The following is a 15924-nucleotide window of genomic DNA, read 5'->3' on the forward strand; positions in this document are numbered from 1 at the left end:
AGAATCGCAACGAAAAAAAAAACCATTACGATATTAGATCGCTTAGATAATATAAATGAATCTTTTCGAGATACTAAAAAGAATAATAGAGCCATTCAGACGTTTTCATAAATATTCCTATCCTCTTTGGGATCTCCAAGATATTTTCTTATCCGCTGAAACTATAGGCTTTTTTTAGCAAGAATTACCCATTGGACAATATAAAACTCTTTACGATAAGAAGGAAAACAAAGACATGGTTATTTAGATATTAATCAGGTTAAGTAACTTATTTAGTTAAACTAGAAATCTGTTGCTCAATTTGGTGCAAATTGTGCTTTTAAACTAATTTCTATTATTTTTTTTTCTTTCAGATATCGATTTTCTGATTAATCACGATTCATTTCGTCAAATTATATTCATCTCCTATATTGCCTGTGAACTGAATTGAACCAATCTGCTGAGGCGCCAACCAATTTCAATAGTACACGATGAAGGTAGGATTATTTATTCATTACTAAACTGGGGGAATAACTTCGAACCAATCATCATTATCATCAACACACAACGCATCATTTCTCCAACTTTACCAAACTGATTATACCTGCAATTGGTATATTCGCTAAAAACCTATGCTTCACCAGTAGATTTTTCGCTAGCAATTCGTTTCATAGAAGGTCATCTAGGATTGGTCAAGCAGGTTAGGGGTATGTACGCGTCTTAAAGTAAATGGTCCACTATAGCGCGGATGGCGACACTTACGAGTTTTGTCCGATATTACCATCAGGGTCCCGCCCTCGATTTGGTTCCAAATGGATGCGGTTTTCCTCTCAAAGGGAGTGAGATCAGGGAGACGAAAACTGGGCCCACATGGTCAGATTAATTCCGACTAACTTTCCTAAGGGCTATTTCTGTCCGCGCTTTTCTCGTGATAGCCAATAGGGTATCTTTTAGATTTCCTTTCCTAAGCTGAGAAATTGGCAATTTAAGAAAATGAGAAGTCCTCCAACTTGTCAAAGATTTATCTTCTTGATTGACTACTTAATCCTTGGATTACCAGGATTTTTTTTTTAAATGTTTTCGGAAGTTTTACGTTTCAATATTTTAATCCTGGATGAAAATGTTTTGCAAGAATGGAGGGAAGAATCTCGCTGCAAGGTTGGATTGGGTTACCATAGCAACACGTGAGGCGAGCGTGTAAGACTTGATGCGCCAGCCGTGGTTTCTCTCTCTCTCCAATTTATGGGCAAAATACGCCCGCAGTTTCTAACATCCCTAGTTGCTATGACAACCATCCATAAGTCTTTACATTCCCCCATGTACTTACGCAAGCCGCGTATCATTATAATTTTTTTTGGGGTGTAATGTGAACGGGTCTCTCTCTAGTCACTCTCGTGGCTCCATTTTCACGCGCTGACCATTACTTTTTTCTTTTAATCTATCGAATTGGATTGGAAGTCTATTGTGTTTGTCGCACCCGCCAAATGTCCGCCGAAAGATATCTTTGAAAAGAGAGTTCAGGGGTGCAGGGTATAGGTGTATATATAGCGAAAATGGGTGATTAGCCCCACGTGACACCATGGTCCAAGGGTCGCGCTCTCTAGCGAATTTGTAGTTAGAGCCGTCGCCACTGATCTGTGCAGGAAAAGAAAAAAAAAGAACACACACTCGCTCTTTCAGCCTCTTCCATCCCTTTCTCCATCCCCTCTCTCTCCGCATCCCTTTTTGCTCTTTCTGCTTTCTCTCTGAATCTCTTTTTCCGTTCATGGCATTCCCGTTGAGTCGGCATCTCCCGTTCCCGTTTGCTTCATTTTTAAAAGAGCAGCTATAGCGACGGCCGCCCACCCGCTGCCCAGTTGATTAGAGTTTCAAGTTGGCCCTCTTCTTCTTTTCCTTTTTATCCATCCTCTCTCTCTCTTTGCCTCTTATATTCCCCCGTCATGGCGGAAATCAAAAAAGATTATTGTGGGGTAGAAACGAAGGAAGAGAAGATGCTCTACAACCCCCTGCACCTTTACTTCCTTTTCAAAGCCCGAGGGCTAATAGATGACATGGTTGAGGATTGAAATGGTTCCCTACCATGTAATTCAAGGGAGGAAGAGCGAAGTTAAACCATGACGTCTGGTAATTCGTGGATGGAGTAGAGAAAAAATATGCCTTTTCAATTAATGTTTTCCATAAGCTTATGAGATTTATTTCATTTTATTTATTTATTCTGAGTTTCTCCAAAAGCAGGAGCGAAATTAGTTATCGTTGTTTTACGGGAATAATTTTGGGGTAATTACTCTTTCGGACCATTTAACCTCGGTCCGTTTTCTAGGAATTTTATCCGATATATCGATTATTGCATTTTTATTCTTTTGGTTTAAAACGATCTCATTCTCGTATTGAATCTACTACGAGCGATGGAGGCTTACTAAAACTGTCAGATCTTGTTTGGGAATTCCAAGAGACTGAAAGTTTTGTCAGAAGAAGTTGTTTTTCCTTTCCGTTGCAGATTTTTTTTTTTTATTTCTGCTTGCAAGGTCTCTAGCTCCGAATCTTTTCTAGCTGTTCAAAATCCTACATTTAGTATATATCCTGGGTATCGAGTGACGTAGAGGGTGTTATAGGCGTGGGAGGAAGAACGGGATGTGACACGCGTCAATGTAATCCCCGAAGATCTCGCGCTCGTCTTTGTCGGTCTGAATCTCTTGCCAATGGTCTACGGATTAACCAACGTGATTACGGGATTCCGACACTGAATCCCTGTAGTCTAAGCGTGTCAGACGAGACGAGCCCGGGATATATATTTTTTGTATGTATGTGTCTTATAGGGAGGGGTTAACGGATGGCTGGATTTCAGATAGCAAATCTCTAGGAAGATCTACTTATAAGAAAATTGACTTAGTCTGTCTAGAACTCTTAAGTTTAGGTAATATTGATGGGGAAAACTGTTTAAAAAGGAATTCTAGGAAAGAAAACACTCCATGGACTAAAAACCGTTGTTTACTTCGGGATGGTCTCCGCGTGGATAGTCAAATTCATAAGAAGAACCGTTTAAAATATTCATGGGAAACCTCCAAAAATCCTTAAAGGATTATATTGAAACTCGTCCTAAAATATACAGGGTGTTTCTGATAAGTCTACCATAAATTAAGGGCGATGTTCTTTGAGCGATTTTGAGTTGAAATTGTAACTTCTATGACACATTGTTTTTGAGTTATGACGTGGGTGTTTTAGGGATGACCCCTTAATTAAAAATCGTTGTCTTTTAGATTTTTAATTCAATATAAGGGGTCATCCGTTAAATACTCCAATTTTAACTTGAAAACAGTGGGCCGGACCGTAAAAAGTCATAGAAGTTACATTTTTAACTCAAAATCGTTGGTCCAAAGAACAGCCCCCTTAATTTATGGCAGACTTATCAGAAGCGCCCTGTATGCTGTATATTGGGGTTAGACGTGGGCCTGGAGTCTGACCCATAATGGGCCGTTAGTTTCTAGCGCCGATTTTAATTGCTGAGCCAAGCGAAGCCGAAATTTATCGCCGCTGCTCTATCTAGAAAAGGAACCACCGTAAAGTTTATAGCCCCCTAATTTTAGTTTCCTGACTTTCCTCAGAGGACAGATTCCTTACCTTATATATATATATAGAAGTTTAGTTGGTTCTATAACGGATTTCGAGTCGACCTCCGGCCAGCTTCGACCATTTCGGCCTTTAATTAAAGTCTGCCTTCCAAAATCCGGTCCGAGGCATCGTTCCGCAATAGAGGATTAATTAAGGATAAAGACGCGGGGGTTTATATTTGAAGCTGGTACGGTTTTTCATTGACCTTCAGTTATACGTGTGTTAAAGAGGTCAAGGCGAATACCGTTAAGACCATAAAAGGATTAGACCCATGGGTAATTCCTTAAAGGTTTGTTGAAATGAAGTTGGTCGTTGTTTATAAAACGTTGATTTTAAACTTGGAATATCGTGACATTCATATGCCCTTTATTCCGAAATTTCATTGGGTAGGAGGGCCTATATTCTCCAAATTTAAATATATTTTTGAATATTTCTTATGGGAAATAACTGAACGCGTGTGATATATTATTGTATTAGCAAATTCGAGTCGCTATTGCGGCATGTGATATAAATAGAGATTATACGCTATCTAACATGGAATCTTTTAAAAGAAAAAACCTGATCTGATTTGGAAATGTGATCCACGATTCTAAACATATCCTATTTGAAACTTATACGGTTTTCAGTATACCATGTCCTCGTGTTGTTTGTTAAAGACATCTTAGGATGAGAGGGTCTTAATCTTTTCTCCTCTCTCTCTCACTCTTCGCCTTTGGAATATCCGTATTGAAAGACGTCGTTGAAACGGGAGTCGAGTTTGTTATTGGAAGCTCTCCTCTTGCTCCCGAGCTTCCTTCATCCCTCCTCCTCCTTCTACGCTTCTCTTTGCTCCTTAAGCTGGTGAGATGTTTTCTCGGGTTCTCTTTAATTGCGTTGAATCGACGCGAGGCTTAACGGCCAGTGACCTTTATATTTCCTATATAACCTATATATCCCAAGCCTCTCCCGCATCTTCCAATCCTTGCTCTTCTCGCTCTCTCTCTCGCTCTCTCTCTCTCTCTCTCTCTCTCACCTCTTACAATCCCACTCTGTAGATCTTTTCATCGATTAGTCATACGTGCGCGATCAAAATCTGAACCATCGCAATGTCAATAATGTAAGTTTAAACGTAGAATGTGCGTCTGTATATATTTTTAGTGTCGGTCCTGGCTTCAAGAATTCCTTGTGGTTTTGGGTTCCTTTTAGATTTGGGCTAAGAGATAGATAATAAATATTTGAGTATCGTTGAATATTTCAAAAAGAGAAATATTTCTTTCCACGTGGATGGCTTTGCAATATTTGGTTTGTTATTAATTCATCGCGTAGGTTATTGAACTTTCTTTGGCATTGACGTAACTTCGCCTAGATTTATTGTTGACTCTAGCCTCATGAAAAATGACGTAAAGATTTACTCGGAAACTATCCGACCCCTTTTATATTACGGGGATTTGCCGGTACCCATTATAATTGGAATGTTCTGGCAGCCGTAACGAATACGAAACGTTATTTCGTTCTTTTCTTATACAACTCGTAGATGGGAAAGCGCGGGAACCAAAAAAAATGGCACCTTTTCTTTTTCGGGAGAACTCCTTCATACACCTTTGGAAAAAGAGAAGATAACTTTTGTGGCGACCCTATTAGCGTCATTCCTAAGCAAAAGTGACGGACTGGAAGATGGGAATGAAACTATACGTATGGGATTTCTCCTTTTCAACCTTGTTATATTCATAATATTCTCCATAGAATTTGGTTTAAATATACATACCAACATTTATTATTAGACGCGCTGCGATGTATATAAATAAATAGATAGATCTTAAGCCTTGGTTATAGAAATAAGCAATTTAAAACTTGTAGGATTTTTAGTTAAATTAAAAAGGGTGGAGATGGCCGGGCTTGTTATACAAAAAGAATCTTCTTCACGCTGAAGTTTGTGGGGGTCTTTTTTGGGGTTTAGGTACTTTATGGCGGCGACTGGCGCGCGGGGTTTCAACCTTCTTTAGAAACTTAAAAGAGCTCTTTTCTTTTGTTTTCCGTCTTGATTAGAAAGCTGGTCTTGTAGTCTTTAAAGAGAACGGGTTCCGACAGTTCCCCCTCCCATCTTCTCCCTCTTTTTTGGTTTAAAGGGCTCTAAAACTATACGGTATAAGCTTCTATTTTTAACAAATTCTTTTTCCTCGCCTGCTATTGGATGCAAAAACCAAATTTGAGTGCAAAACATCGAGTGGCCTTTTTTGTTAAATTGAGTTTTAAAACCCCCGAACCTTTCTATGAAATTAATCCAATTAAAATGTTGGAGCCGCTACAGTTGCCACACCCTTGGGTTTAATTTTTTCTTCCTTGGTGGGCATTAAAAGTATAGCGACCTTTGACCTCTGCTCAGAAGTACCAGGGGGTGGGTGTTCATCCGTGAATTTCTTAAGCTCTCTAATAATGGTTTTAGTATTGATATCTTGTCACGATGTCCCCGGTCCGTCAGGGTTGTCTAAGATCTTATTCATTTTTATTATTTTTTGTAAGAATTCTGGTACAAGAAGAAAGAAGGAAAAAATAAGAATGAACAGACGATGAAGCTTTTAGGATGCATCAACTTCCGGTTTGTCTCTTAGACAGGGTTTTCTTCCTTAGTTCCTTCCGGTTGTTCTCGAAGCTAGGCGCCATTGGTTTCCTTGAAACCTAAGAAAAGACGCTGCTGGGTTTCCTAAAAAGCATCAGCCCTTTTTTATCTCCATGGAAAAGAAATTGACTTTTTTGAAAAAGAATGTCTAGTTTCTTTTCAGAAGCGTTAAAAAATACGTCTGACAGTCTTGATTTAAACTTAAATACGCCATTAGGCATTGTTAACCCCTTTGCACACTCTTTAACTTTTGCTGCTTGCATCTTAAAAATCGTCAACCATTTCTTTATATCCCAGACCTCGCGGCGCTTTTTAAAAGAAAGTGCAACTTTATTTGGGTCAACTTAAATAGAGTGGCGTTCGAACTAGGTTGCTGTAGTTCTGTGAAATTATTATTTATTCCTAAGATTATTTATACCATGAATATTATTACAGTCGTCTGGCGAACAATAATTTTCGATGGTATATGTATATATTTAAAGACATTTTCGCGTGATGGTCGTAGCTAGGTCGTTTCGTGAGTCACGCGATTGCGCTTGCCCTCCTATGTGGTTTATAGTGGGGTTCAGAAGGAGAGGGTTAAAGATGGATTTCTGGAGGGGGGAACGCGGGATATAGCCCCAAAAGGAGTGAGGGGATTATCCCGCGGAGATAATGCCCCGTGACCAAATCTGTGACAATCTGTTACAGTAATGCGAATCGGTTCATACACCAAAAAAAACCACGTTTTTTTTCTTATGTCAATCGTTAATTTGTTTGACATTGAGTAATGATGTAGTCCTACCCCCATCCATGACCTTTTCTGCGTCATATTACCCAACCCTTTGCCCAGGCCCACGCGTCTATTTACTATAATATTCTTAGAAAATATCTAATATTGACTTCCCCATAACGGGACGGGTAGGAGTCCCGAATTCAGTCTGCAATATTAAACTATATAACTAGAAGAAGAAAAAAAACGTTCCTATAACTGGCGCCTGGTTCCAGATTACACATATATTCTTATTTCCTTCCGTTAGTTCTGGGTCCGAACTGAGAAAAAAATATATATTCAACAATTCACCCGTCGTCAGACACCAAAGGCGTTTTCCATACCAACTTTTTCACCCATCACCGGAAAAGGAAAGAAACGGGGCGAGGAAAAAAAAATATACGATAGCCTGTCCATCTAAATACATATAACAAAAATATTTTTTTTACTATATTTATATGGATACAGACGAAGGGAAATACTTCAGCCTGAGGGGGGGATAGGTCAGAGGTCATCATTCATCATAGAACCTATAGAAACTCGGGGATGGTTGCCAGGCGGGTTAACCTTTTTAAATAAAGAAGATTTGGGACATATATAAACAGGCTCCGAGAGAGAGAGAGAGAGAGAGAGAGAGAGAGAGAGAGAGAGAGAGAGAGAGAGAGAGAGGCGGTGCGAAACTTAAAGGTATATCCCCAGAAAAACCTCCAGGGATAAAAGTACAGGGGTGCGTGGGTGTCTCCTACGACTTATCTCTTCTTGACTTCAATTTCCGGTAAAAATACAGGGGTATTTTCAATATAGATATCAACTTTCCCTACTCCATCTATGTTTGAAACGTTCATAGCTATATAGCAAGGGCGAATGCATTTGGATCAATCAAAGGTTTATAGATAAAAATATAAAGTATGCTTCACTGAGGCTTGCTGGCGCCGTGTAATATGAGAAACCCCCCTTTACCTCTCAAAATAGTGTTGAACCCCCTCTGCGTATGATTACCTTCACGAGGTCACCGTAACACAGGGAACGTGAGTCAACAGTTTCCTAAAGTAGCAGTTGCTAGTTCTAGTACCAAGAATTAACGTTTGAATTTCCACCACAGAGTACTATTTTCTATAAACCTTTGACCTCAGAAAGAATCTACTCTGATTGGTTAGTTCGTGTGGGGGTTGGGAAGAGGGTCGTTTGTTTTTCATTCTACATGGCTGGGAACTGAAGTGTACTTTTTGTTTTTATCTATAAACTTTTGGATCGATCTTAAATTCACAATGATCTTCTTTTAGCTTATCCCCACTCATCACCTTCTAGTAGAAAGAATTTATGGAGGAAGTCTAGACTAAGTTGAAATATATCACCATTAACTGTAAATAACCCTATGGGTCATAAGGTTAATCTATTGAATTTCTTGGATCAAGTAGATAGATATATTCATTAAATTGTCAACATACACTCCCAGTAACGTTTTTTTAGGCTAAAAATAGGCGAATTACAGTTGATAAAGTAACAGAATTTAAAGTAAGCTCTCACACGTAACGACATTCCCGAATTTTATATAAATTTGAATCCTATGCAAATCCAATGGGGTTAGAAAAAAAGGTGCAGGCGCGATAACTACCCTTATTTCCCTAGTTGGAACAAGTAATGGAGTCATCCTTTAGTAACGTTCATTTAAATTTACTTATCTTAAGCCTTGTTTGCGTTGAATGTTTCATGTTGAACACTCCAAGAGATTGGGTTGTAGTTGTATTACTTCGTACATAGATAAAGGATTTTAATGTCTAAGAAGAAAATCTGGGGAGAGTCTTCTAATTTCCTTCTTGAAGTGACTTAATTGATATTAAGCGACCCGCGAGGCTCGGAAATAGAAACAGGAGTGGGTGAAAATAAATGCATACCCCCCTATGTAGAAATTCTCGCTTTAAAACTAAATTAAGATAGGGTGAAGGGATTATTTACCCGAAACGAAGTTGCGCAAGCTTGTCTTGAAGACGGTAGGTTGTAGACAAACTCAAAACTCAGACGGTTTACTATAGCGAAGATTACTAAGTTTGTTTTTTATTTTTAGGGGTCAGAGTTCAAATTTTTTTGAAGATATACGAAATTATACAGGGTGTTTATGATTTTGTAATAAATTAAAGGGTGTGCTGTGTTCTAAGGGTCAAACTTAGTGGAAAGTGTAAAAGATTATCATGGCTTTAGGAGATATGGGCTCCCAAACAGTGATTAGCCCCTAAAATAATTAAATAAATAGTCACGTATTTAGATTAATTAGCTTTAATTTACCAGCGTAGATTGAAGATTATTGAAGGCTGATAATTAGTTTCACCTGGCTTGTAGTGCTCCGATGCCGCGGGTCTTTTTTTTTCAAATAAGATTTAGTCAAACGATCCGTACTAGTATACGTATCAAGAGCGTAGTGGTTGTCGCATCCACTTAACATCCGGAAGGCCCAGGGTTCGAAACCGCGTGGGTGTGGCGAAATTTTTTATGCTCGGACATTTAAATTGACAACTAAATTAGCTCAAATAGAGTTCAACATCGTGTATCATGGCGCAGTTGGTAGCGGCATTGAATGACGGTACCTGAAAGATCTATCTTCAAAGATGGTCAGTCAGTACCCAATGAAGTCTTGTATAATGAAGATAGTGCTCAGATACAGAAGTTTTTTTAATAGTTAAATTTTAATTCACATAAGATTTAGTCGAACGATTCCCTTTTGTATATGTTTCTGGTGTGTAGTGGTTATCTCACCCGCTTCACACACGGAAGGCCCCGGGTTCGAGACCACGTGGGTGCCGAGAAATTCTTTTATGCTCGTTTGTTTAAATTGACAACTAATTTAGCTCAAATAAGGTTCAACCTCGTGTATCGTGGCTCAGTGGGTAGAGCCGTTGAATGCCAATGTTTAAAGGATCAATCTTCGAAGTGGTCAGTATCCCTCAGTGGATCAGTGTCCGTAGTGGTCAGTATCCCTCAGTGGATCAGTGCCCGAATTGGTCAGTATCCCTCAGTGGATCAGTGGCCGAAGTGGTCGGTATCCCTCAGTGGATCAGTGCCCGGTGAAGTCGTGTCCAATGAAGCTCGTGCTCAGATACCGTAATTGTTTTTTACAGTTAGTTTTTAAGTCAAATAAGACCACTTCGCACTCGGATAGTCGCGGGTTCGAGACCGCGTAGGTGCGGCCAATTTTTTTATGCTCGGAAGTTTAAATTCACAACTAAATAAGCTCAAAGAGAGTTCAAGATCGTGTATCGTGGCGCAGTTGGTAGCGCCATTGAATGACAGTTCCTGAAAGATCAATCGTCAAAGATGGTCGGTACCCAATGAAGTCTTGTCTAATGAAGATAGTGCTCAGATACAGAAGTTATTTTCTTAAAGTTAGTTTTTAATTCAAATGAGATGTAGTCGAACGATTCCCCCATGTATATGTATCATTGGCTTAGTGATTATCTCATCCGCTTCACACACGGAAGGCTCCGGGTTCGAGACCACGTGGGTGCTAAGTAATTCTTTTATGCTCGTTTGTTTAAGTTGACAACTAAATTAGCTCAAAGAGAGTTCAACATCGTGTATCATGGCGCAGTTGGTAGCACCATCGAATGCCAGTGCCTAAAAGATCAATCTTCAAATATGGTCAGTGTTCCTTTTAGCGTCAGTATCCGATGAAGTCGTATTTTATGAAGTTCGTGCTCAGATATCGAAGTTATTTTTTTATGGTTATTTTTAAATTCAAATAATATTTGGTCAAACGACGCCCACTTGTCTATTATAGTTTCGGCGGTGTAGTGGTTATACTATCTGCTTCTCTCCCGGATGACTCCGGGATCGAGACCACGTAGTTGCGGAGTTCTTTTATGCTCGTTAGTTTAAATTCACAACTAATTTAGCTCAAATAGATATCAACATCGTGTATCGTGGCGCAGTTGCTAGCGCCATTGAAAGCCAGTGCCTGAAAGATCAATCTTCAAATATGGGCAGTGACGTAGGGGTCAGTATCCCATGTAGGATCAGTTCCGCAATGAAGTCGTGTCTGATGGTTAGTGCTCGGATGCCGATGTTATTTTTTATAGTTAGTTTTTATTTCAAATAAGATTTAGTCAAACGATGCCCATTTTCATATGTATTAATGGGGTAGTGGTTGTCTCATCCGCTTCACACACGGAGAGACCCGGGTTCGAAACCGTGTAGGTGCGGCGTTGTTTTTTATGCTCGGTAGTTTAAATTGACAACTAAATTAGCTCAAATAGCGTTCAGCAGCGTGTGTCATGGCGCTGTTGGTAGCGCCATTGAATGCTGGAGCCTGAAAGATCAATCTTCAAAGATGGTCAGTACCCAATGAAGTCTTGTCTAATGAAGATAGTGCTCAGAAACAGAAGTTATTTTTTATAGTTGGTTCTTAATTCAAATAAGATTTAGTCGAACGATACGCAATTGTATATGTATCAATGGCGTAGTGATTATCTCATCCGCTTCACACACGGAAGGCCCCGGGTTCGAGACCACGTGGGTGCGGAGAAATTCTTTAATGCTCGTTTGTTTAAATTGATAACTAAATTAGCTCTAAGAGAGTTCAACACCGTGTATCGTGGCGAAGTTGGTAGCGCCATTGAATGACAGTTCCTGAAAGATCAATCGTCAAGGATGGTCAGTACCCAATGAAGTCTTGTCTGATGAAGATAGCGCTAAGATACAGAAGTTTTTTTTTATAGTTAGTTGTTAATTCAAAAAGATTTAGTCGAACGATTCCGTTTTGTATATGTATCTGCTGTGTAGTGGTTATCTCACCCGCTTCACACACGGAAGGCCCCGGGTTCGAGACCACGTGGGTGCCGAGAAGTTCTTTTATGCTCGTTTGTTTAAATTGACAACTAATTTAGCTCAGAGAGGGTTAAACGTTGTGTATCATGGATCAGTGGGTAGACCCGTTGAATGCCAATGCTCAAAGGATTAATTTGCGAAGTGGTCAGCATTCCACAGTGGATCAGTGCCCGAAGTGGTCAGTATCCCACAGTGCATCAGTGCCCGGTGAAGTCGTGTCCAATGAAGCTCGTGCTCAGATACCGTAGTTATTTTTTTATAGTTAGTTTTTAAGTCAAATAAGACCACTTCGCACTCGGATAGTCGCGGGTTCGAGACCGCGTAGGTGCGGCCAAGTTTTTTATGCTCGGAAGTTTAAATTCACAACTAAATAAGCTCAAAGAGAGTTCAAGATCGTGTATCGTGGCGCAGTTGGTAGCGCCATGTCTTACTTTACATGTGTGACTATTTCCTTTTTTAGGGGACAATTAAAGTAATTAATGTTGACACTAGCCACTCAGTTTTGAATCTAAGAACACAGCCTTTAATTTATGACAAACTTATCAGAAGCGTCAGATATTTAGATTTTTTAGAGAATTTCCATCCAGCCTGATAGGTTGCTTTTAACACTTACTTTGGTGTTGAGAGGGTGAAACATTTCTACAGGGGCCATAGGTTTAACATAAGTATTTTCCCCCTGTATGCAGTCTTTCCCCTTATATTTAGTTTTCTTTCAAACCCAAATTGGCCAAGTGATGAAAAAACGCAATTAGATAGCATACTGCCCTTTTGGCTACAAATAATAAAAATAACATTGTAATTGAATTGAATATTTCCGGTGGAAGGGTTAGCTGGGTAGCGGAAGAGGAAACTTTATCCGATAGAAGCGTTCGTATAATCAATAGGACCAATTACCCTAATTTTGAATGTAAGGGAGGAAAAAAATACTGCAAAAGGAATTTGTGCCCGGCAATGCGCATCCATCGGATAGGAGCTCGTTACTCGCCAAGCTCCTAAAATTTGAAGATGCTCCGATAGACAATAAAACAAATCCTCTGGCCTCGCACACACGCGCTCCAATAATTTCACGCGCCTAGACTCTTCCTCGGGCCACGAGGATGGACTCTAGCTACTAGACGATCGTTAAATAGCAATGCGTGGAGGGATAGTTGAACCTTTCCACAAAATATATCCTGGGAAGGTTGGTCGTACTTTCCTAGGTCGCGTTCTTAACTATCTTATCTCATAAATTCTGATGAAAGTATAGGGCGCATGCAGCTCGGGCTGGACATAATAACGAGAGACAAGCCGTGAGGAAAAGAAGCCCAGGCGGAACAATGAAATTTTCCAAAGTTTTTCCTTCTTTGGTGAAACTAAGTTGTAGGCGGTAAGGCTTGGGGCGCTCTCGCCTCCGAGGTAGGTAGGCAGGCAGGCTTACGTTGGCCAACGATACGGGGGAACAGACTGGCACTGGCCGACAAATTGGATTTTCTCCGATTGGCCCCGTTTTCTTTTTCTTTTCATTCGAACCTACCTACCTACCTATCTTGGACCTCATAACATACCCTATCCTCTCGTCCATGCAGTGACCTCGATAAACTGGCGGGTCATTTTATTTACAAAGTGAAATAAGTACTCCGGAAAAGTTGACTCGTTCGCTGTTTTTTCTCTGAAGGGGATTTCTGTATTCCATCACATGAATTTAATCATCACCGCTATGAATATTTAAAGTACCGCCATCCTCCCTTATCAAACCCTTAAGCCTTTGAATCCGCTAAAGTTTCAATGGGGAATAATATAAATTCTTCATAGTACAGATAAGAAGGCTGTTTACCGGGACTAAAAAAATATCCTGCAGATAGTATGGTATACTCAAATTCAACGCTCAAAACTAAGGCGCTTTAATACGCGATGTTAAACCTGGTACGAATGGAAGTAGTACGTTTTTATCAAGCTTGCTTTCTCAATAAGTTAAGAAGCGTATGTACGTTTCTCCCTCGAGTCTCACGAACGGGATATATTTTTTCTTTCTTTCTTTTTGACCCAAAGGGGTCAAAAACTCACCAGACAGTTTTACGGCGCGTTGGAGAATCCTAAACTTTATCGCTCTCTTCAGGGTTCTGCAACGTTACTATATTTTTTTATTTATGCTATTTTGATAAGTTCGTAATACTCTATCCGAAGCGTGTTTCTAGAAGTAAACTAAATAACGTTTATTGATTTTTAGCTGTATAAGAAAGTTCAGGAGGGGGTAAGGGTAAGGTCAGACTAAAGACTTTCTAAGAGAGTATAATGTTAGTGCATGAGATGTTATCCGTGAAAAACTAGGACCAACTTACTTGAATGAATGAAGGAACTTACCTGGGTGTTGTTTAGGAAACCCACCCAAGTTAGACTTGGTACGTATTACCCAGTTTAAAGTGAACGTGAGAGGGTTGTATCGTGGCGGTCAGCCGTTTGTGCCAACAAAAGGCTTGGCTAACAAAAAACCAAGAGGGTGTGAATGGTCGGGTAGTAGTCGGTCATTAAGAGTGACCGGGCGTCTAAAAAAAAAGAAAAGAAATAAGATATAGGGTAGTCCAAGCAGCAGTCGTCGAAAGGAACAAGGCGCTCCTGAAAGTCTGGCTGCACCTCGGAGATCTATAAGTCGATCCCTTGGGTGTATGTACGAACCGAGTTTCCCCTCGATTCATCCGTCACAAAGATCCTAGCTAACCATGCTGACGGAGACATTCGGACTTGAACAGATCCAACCGGGAATAAGACACCGTTCGTAGTTTACAGAGATTACCGTTAAGTATCCCTCCGCCGTAAAGTCGCCTCCAATGGAATTATTTGGGAAAACCAACGGTTTCTAAGATTTCAGGACATTTCGGGGATGTACTATCCCGCTTGAAGGACTTTATTACCTAAGAGAGAGAAGGACCCCCAAAGCTCTAAGCACCGTCCGGGGTGAAATACAAGACGTAATGGGGACAGTTACTTCTCCTGTTAAAGTCTTAAGTCGACTTGCCATCATGCCCTTGACGAATGTTACGCTAACACGATGATGCTTATACTTTTTTCACGAGGAAAAGATTTGGCAAGTTGGACCACAACAAAAAGCGACCCATACTAGGGAGTAGAACCATTCGCAGTATATATGGTGTTTCTGATAAGTGTTTTCTTAGGATCAAACTGAGTGGGAAGTGTCAAAGAACATAACATGGCTCCCAAGTATTAGCACCTCAACAAAGGAAATTTTCACACATGTGAAGTGTGTGTTCAATCGTCTTCAAGGGGTCAATCAATGTTTGGGGGCATATCTCCGTAACTAAATGTTGTAGACCCCATCATGTTCTTTGAAGAACACTTTCCACTCAGTTTGACCCAAGAAGAACACATGCACCCTTTAATTTATGCCAGACTTAATCAGCAAACGTGCTGTATAAATAAGGGATTCGATTAATTTTAAAATCTCTGCGGTTGTATATTTACGAATATCTTCCTATTAATATTACTGAATTTATTCAAGCCGGCAGTACCGTATTCAATATCAATATATATCTATATGAAATGAGTATAGACTGCAGGAAAGGAAAGGAGAAGGCTAGAATGGTATCAAATTCTACCGTGCATAATGTATCACTCGGAATAGTACGACCACACTATCTTTATATACTATATATTCACAAAGGGATGGAGGCGTGAATCTGATACTTTTTGCAGGAAGTTTTGTACCCTTTGCCTTAACTGATCTCCATCTCTCTCTCTCTTTTCTCTTTGCCTTGGGATCGGATGGCGTAACCCGATCTCTAACCACCTCCTCGGCATCCTCTCTCCATAAATATAACGGATGACGAGTTCTATTTCAAATCTAAGCGCTTGCTTAGATGGTCTCGAGCTGCTACACTTAAAAATAATATACTTTAATATAAATAGGGTTGTTTAATTTTATCAAAGGCGGGATGTTGACTAGCGCTGTCGCTGAATCGAAATGGTTGGTCTGGTTTATTTTGATCTATATCCATCCATCCCTGTTACAGTTTTAATTTCCTCTTCCACGTCGCGTGTTTTCCTCTTCTCCCAAGGTTTTCTCTTCTACCTTAATTTCGGGAGTAGCCCTGTATATAATTTAGCCGATGCCATGCCCAAATGCATTCTGGGTATATACGGAATAAAGCTATAATGGGAGGGGGAGTTCCAAAAATGA

General features: G+C 40.0%; 1 protein-coding gene across 6 annotated transcripts in view; it reads left to right on the forward strand.

The window, feature by feature from the left end:
• Positions 1-353: 353 nt before the first annotated feature.
• The window catches only part of LOC149610206 (latrophilin Cirl-like), a 331713-nt gene continuing 316142 nt past the window's right edge, over positions 354-15924 (forward strand). For all 6 annotated transcript variants that reach the window (XM_089859269.1, XM_089859273.1, XM_089859272.1 and 3 more), the window contains exon 1: positions 354-476. The gene's annotated coding sequence lies outside the window, so the exon portion shown is untranslated. The remainder of the gene's footprint in view (positions 477-15924) is intronic.

Source organism: Phalangium opilio, unplaced genomic scaffold, assembly GCF_054372755.1.
Source record: "Phalangium opilio isolate 3A_F unplaced genomic scaffold, DU_Popi_V2 ptg000329l_1, whole genome shotgun sequence".
In the NCBI taxonomy this organism is placed as follows: domain Eukaryota; kingdom Metazoa; phylum Arthropoda; class Arachnida; order Opiliones; family Phalangiidae; genus Phalangium; species Phalangium opilio.